General features: G+C 41.4%; 1 pseudogene; it reads right to left on the reverse strand.

Moving 5' to 3' along the window:
• Positions 1-1,778: 1,778 nt before the first annotated feature.
• Positions 1,779-3,722, reverse strand: LOC116041511 (annotated as a pseudogene).
• Positions 3,723-6,478: the final 2,756 nt, after the last annotated feature.

The following is a 6,478-nucleotide window of genomic DNA, read 5'->3' on the forward strand; positions in this document are numbered from 1 at the left end:
ATCGCCATGCTTTCTGACATGAATATGCTCTGTAATGCAGCCTTGTATAACATAAACCCTCTGATTCACTGTGAGTGTCTGCTCTAAATAATAACACACACTTTCAACACGGGCCTTCCAGCCAGGTGTTGTCCATATGAACACCAAGGTGCCTATAGGAGCAGAGCCGATTGATTGGTTCATCATTTATGACCTCTGATACCCTCTGACCCATGTCACAACCCTTTCCTCAGTTTGTGAAATGGTTGAATGAGATTGTTGGCATGGCACCACAAGTCTCTATTTCAGCAGAATAGGCAAAAGTACTTGTGTCTGTGTACAGTATAGGCTGAGGTAGAAGTGTGCCAAAAATGCCGAAACACATTTTGTATATGTACACATACCCATACAAAGCTATATACATCTTACTCTGTGAACAAAAACCTCGGCAACAATCTGCTTATCCTTTTAATTTCCTGAAAATGCTTCCTAAAACTAGTCCCTTCTTAATTTTGAAAAGGTAGCCTCAGTAAAGACTACAAAGGTTAGGATGGCTACAAGCTGTAACCATGGTGATTGATATGAGGATCATCTTCTATTCAATTCAATTTTATTCATAGTATCAAATCATAACAGGAGTTATCTCAAGACACTTTAGAGTAGGTCTAGACCACACTCTATAGTTTACAAAGCCCCAACAATTAGTATAATAGTAATTCCCCCAAGAGCAAGCATTTAGTGCTACTTCTGAATATAATAATTAATGTTAGGCCTACCATGAATTGTTATTTCAAAAAAGTAATTTATTTAAAACAACTAATATTGCATTGTGATTTTAAATCAAACTAAGTCCCACACGTAAATATGCTCATGTATTTCCCTTTAGTCTTTGCTATTAACATTCATCAACCGCAAAATTTGAAAATTGCGTTTTTAAATAACGATGCATGGAAAATAAAATAAAAAATGCTTCTCTTTGTAAATAGTTTATTTTTTGTTTCAAGTCAAAACAAATGCAAATTAGTCAAACAAGCCATTAGGCAGTATTTCTAAACACTCAACTGTAGGTTTTTTACATAGGCCTAGTATTTTTCTGCGACAAGGAAAATCAAAGTGCTTAGCATAAAACACTATTTTTTCATTATTGGTATTATTATTGTATAAATTCTCATGTACAACGTGCAGCAATCTTTCACAGATGTGGAGCGGTAATTACTACGTCACTTCCGGAATATTTTGCTGAATTGAAGCAATATTGTACGGAGCCCCGGAGGTGACATGGAGGAAAAAAAAAAAAACAAAGGAAAAAAAAAAAAAATAAAAAAATAAAAAACATGTACTGGGGGAAAACACTAACTCGAGATCTTGAGTTTGAAACTGGAGATCTTGACTTTCAAACTCGAGATCTTGAGTTTGTGATGGAGAAAAAAAAAAAAAAAAACGAAGAAAAAAAAAATATATATATAAATAAAAACAAGTACTGTGGGCAAACACTAACTCGAGATCTTGACTTTCAAAGTGATCCAGTCCAGATGTCAGCGGAAGGCGGAGATTTCCGGCCGGGGGCAGCGTGTCCTCCCCCGGGCAGGAACACAGCTTCGCCTCGTTGCTGCACCGGTCCCAGCTAATCCAGATGGCAGTGGGAGGCGGAGACTTCTGTGGCCGGCTGCAGCGTGTCCTCCCCCGGGCAGGAACACAGCTTCGCCTAGCTGCTGCGCCGGTCCCCTGGTCATGCCAGCCAGACTCCCCTTAAGAAACTTGTGATTTAAACTTCAGCAGCCTGTGAGAGTCCGCTCTGCTCAATCCTGGTACTGGTTCTCCCGGGCTTCCCTTCCTTCAAGCGGGCCCAGCAGTACGGCTTGGGGCTCCAGCTGCGTGGTGTTGGTTTTGGCTCCCAGGAAGCAGGCAGTGAGCTCCAGATCCTGCAGCCGCAAATGGACTCTGCTGCCCCGCACCGCAATAGCTCCTCTCCGTCCGCCTGCCACCGGCTAAGGCAATGGAACTTTCCGCCGAAAACGACGTACAGGTCGTCCTGGACTACGTGGAAGATCCCCCCGATCACCACTGTGTCTTTGTCCGGTCCCATCTGGATCAGCAGGGGTCCCTGCTGATCGTACTGCTGGGCCCGCTGGAAGGAAGGGAAGCCCGGGAGAACCAGTACCAGGATTGAGCAGAGCGGACTCTCACAGGCTGCTGAAGTTTAAATCACAAGTTTCTTAAGGGGAGTCTGGCTGGCATGACCAGGGGACCGGCGCAGCAGCTAGGCGAAGCTGTGTTCCTGCCCGGGGGAGGACACGCTGCAGCCGGCCACGGAAGTCTCCGCCTCCCGCTGCCATCTGGATTAGCTGGGACCGGTGCAGCAACGAGGCAAAGCTGTGTTCCTGCCCGGGGGAGGACACGCTGCCCCCGGCCGGAAATCTCCGCCTTCCGCTGACATCTGGACTGGATCACTTTGAAAGTCAAGATCTCGAGTTAGTGTTTGCCCACAGTACGTTTTTTATTTATATATATATATATATATATATATATTTTTTTTTTTCTTCGTTTTTTTTTTTTTTTTCTCCATCACAAACTCAAGATCTCGAGTTTCAAACTCAAGATCTCGAGTTAGTGTTTGCCCCCAGTACATGTTTTTTTTTTTTTTTCCTTCGTTTTTTTTTTTTTCCTCCATGTCACCTCCGGGGCTCCGTAATATTGTCGTTAAAGACCCGTTGATCGCTGTCCGATTCTCTGATATGAATGCCTGCATTGCGTTGTGGGATATTGGCTTTGAATGCGTCCAGCTCGGCTCATATTGTAGCCTACTGTTCTGTCTTACAGCATACTGTAATATTTCACCGGTAATAAGACCGAAATAATAAAGAAATGAGGGAGCGAGAGATGAGCCCTGAGGGGAACGCAATTATTTGGGAGACAGTTTGGGACATTTTCCATTGTTCCAAGAACCCAAATCACCAGCAGATCCACTTTAACATATGTCATAGGGCATATTGGACTCCTCGGAAGAGATACGTCTCTAAAGTCATTCCCACTCCCTATTGCACGTTCTGTCAACCTGAACAAACTGGAACTTTCCTGCACATGGTCTGGGAGTGTGAACAGGTGCATGAGTTCTGGAATAAAACAACATCAATAATATCTGATGTGATAGGATGTCGGATTAAAATAGCGGTTATTGGGCTAAAAATACCAAATAATAGCAAAGCTGTATACAGCTTCTCTGCTGCAGCCGACTGGCAGAAAGAATCGTGCTGTGATCACGAAAGATGCTTCCTATTGAAATACATTAGTTTAAAAAACTATCTAATAGATTTATTTTTGTGATGCCATCACAAACTGCCGTGAGACTGGGTTGGGAAATTAGATAGAATGCAGCTTTAAGGCACTTCAAGCTTCACTTTTCAGTTCTGGAAGCTTTGTCCATTATTTTAACAGTCTATGGCAGCTCTACACGAGCTGTTCAACCTTCTTCTAGAGTCTATTTCCCTGAGATCTGGAACCATGGACTTGTAATCCCTATTTTCAAAAATAGTGACAGATTTGACGGGGGGAAAATGTTTGCATGTTTTGTAGACTTTAAAAAGGCATTTGATTTAGTATGGAATGAGGGGCTTTTTTAATAAACCTATTAAAAGTGGTGTAGGGGGTAAACTTGAATCACTGTGCATGGAAAATAAATCTGCAGTAAAAATTGGCACAGACTCCAACACTGTTTAACATTACATCAATGACCTAGCAGCCATGTTGGAACAATCTGCAGCCCCAGGTCTCACACTTCACAATATTAACATCAAGTTCCTGCTCTATGCCGTTGATCTAGTCCTGTTGTCCCCAACAGAAGACGGTTTACAACCCAACCTGTCCGTCCTAGAGCAGTACTGTCAGACATGGGCACTGACCAGCGTTATGGTATTTCAGAGGAGAGCCAGATCTCAGGGAAATAGGCAGAGTTACAACTTTACTCTGGGCAGTGTTGGGCAATTTACTTAGGAAGTATAATATGTTACTTTTTACTAATTAGTCCTTAGTAATATTACCTTACTCATTATTTAGTATCAAAAGTAATTAGTTACGTACTCGTTATATTTCTATATTACTTTCCAAATGCACAACAACTCAGCTCCTTTAGAACTCATTCTACTTTATTGGAACAATAATTAACCTTACAGGAGGAGAAACAATCAGCCAAACTGCAGAACTGCAAACATTGCATTCAGGCTGTTACTGCGTGTTATGAAGACCAACACTTAAATTATAAAAAGCACCTGGCGACGCAGATTCCCGTAACCATAGTAGCTCGCTGTGCCTGCATGCACAAGGCGAGAGAGGAGAGGGACACTGCTCTGCTCACAGTGACATACTGGATGGATCAAAACACTTAAATAATAACAAAATTACCAGCTGTTGAAAGTATTCCTCTTACCGAAAATTCATTTAATATTGTATGTGGTGTTTTTTATGCGGGGTGGAGTAAGGTCTGATAATGCGAGACTTAATGAAGCCTGACAAGAAGGATTTTCGTGTGATATGTGTCCTACAATTCTCACGTGATTTCATGATCTTGCGAGAATCCAGCTGCCGTGCAAGGTAAACTATCAGGCAAAACAAGTAGAGAATTGCCCAGTAAGCACACATACGTCGCCGCGACATCTGCAAAAGATTGTTTCGTCTACAGTTGATCGCGGGTCATTTTGAAGCGTCATCTATTGAGCATCTGGACGTCTTTTTGTGATGAAAATCTGTACATGATTATGATTACATCAGCTGACGTACGATGATGTGCAGCGCCAGTGTTGCAAACTGTATGCACAAGCCAATATGCTGGCACCAAATGTGCACAGATGATGTTAAAACAGCCCTTTTTAGAGCCTACAGTACTCTATTCTACACTCCACTTGAGGTGCATCTACGGCAAAATGAAAAAGCTTCAGTTGGAATTTGATGATGCAGTCAGAATCTCTCACCCACCCAGACAAAAATCAAGAAAAGATAACAGTAACTACTTTGTACAATATTCAAGAGCATACAACAAAATAATAACAAAATATACAATAACCATAAACCAAATAAATGTATAAATGACCACATCACAAGCCCATCAAACACGTCTCTCCCAGCACAAAACTTCTTAGGAGCCCTCCAGAAAGCTCAGGTACTTTCCCCATTTTCCCGTGTAGACATCCAATCTGGCAAACCGTTTATGACATCTTTTCAAACGGCGCCACCCTAGCCATCTCACAAGCCCACTCTTGAATCTTTCTTGAACTGCCAAGATGGACAACTGTAAGTCATATGATTGGGATGTTCCCACCTTACATGCTGTGCATAAATGTAAGTGTCACTTAATTACGACAGCGTATTATAGGGCCATTGTAGGGGAAAAAATTATATATTCCAAGAATTTCTGAGATTAAAGTTGTAAATCATATCCTATTATCCTATATTATGATATCCTTTTACTGTCCATCGCGTTGTAGTTCTGGACACTGATAGTTTGGGAATCCTGTACAGAGTTTTCCTCAGAGGAAAGTTATTGTCTGGGACTTGGATGGCATATCATGTTCCTCATCGTAGCCACATACAGTTGTGTTCAAAATAATAGCAGTCCAACATCACTAACCTCATAAATCAAATTTTTTGGTTGAAGTGATATTTCTACATGGAAAATAATTTACTAGTAAGTGTTGTAGAGTCATAGAAAACTAACAGACCCAACAGTCATGACATGCATGCTGTTCATTCTGTGTAATTTAATCTGTAATTGAAAGGGGCATGTTCAAAATAATAGCAGTGTTGTGTTCAATTAGTTTAGAGGTGATTGATTCTGTGAAGAAACAGGTGTCAATTATGGCCCATATTTAAGGAAGGAAGGAAGCAAATGTTGTGCATGCTGGTTATAGTGCATTTCACACTGAAATACTCAGCAAAATGGGTCGTTCCAGACATTGCTCTGAGGAACAGCGGACTTTGATTAAAAAGTTGATTGGAGAGGAGAAAATATATAAAGAAGTGCAGAAAATTATAGGCTGCTCAGCCAAAATGATTTCAAATGCCTTGAAATGGCATCCAAAGCATGAATGACGTGGGAAAAAATGGTCAACTACCTTGCCTTATGCTGAAGAGGAAATGCCTTTCAACAAGACAATGACCCAAAACGCACCAGTAAGTGAGCAAAGTCTTGATTCCAGATGAACAAGATTGATGTTATGGAGTGGCCAGCCCAATCCCCAGACTTAATCTCATAGAAAGTGGTGTGACATCAAAAATGCTGTTTCTGAGGCAAAACCCAGTAATGCAGAGGAATTGTGGAATGTAGTTCAATCGTCCTGGGCTGGAATACCTGTTCACAGGTGCCAGAAGTTGGTCGACTCCATACAACACAGATGTGAAGCAGTTCTCAGAAATAATAGTTATGCAACTAAATATTAGTGCAGTGATTCAAAGTAAAGCAAACCCTTGAGACATTTTTCAGTTCATACAGTAAATGTTTGAGTTTGTA

This window comes from Sander lucioperca, chromosome 3 (genome assembly GCF_008315115.2).
Source record: "Sander lucioperca isolate FBNREF2018 chromosome 3, SLUC_FBN_1.2, whole genome shotgun sequence".
Taxonomy (NCBI): domain Eukaryota; kingdom Metazoa; phylum Chordata; class Actinopteri; order Perciformes; family Percidae; genus Sander; species Sander lucioperca.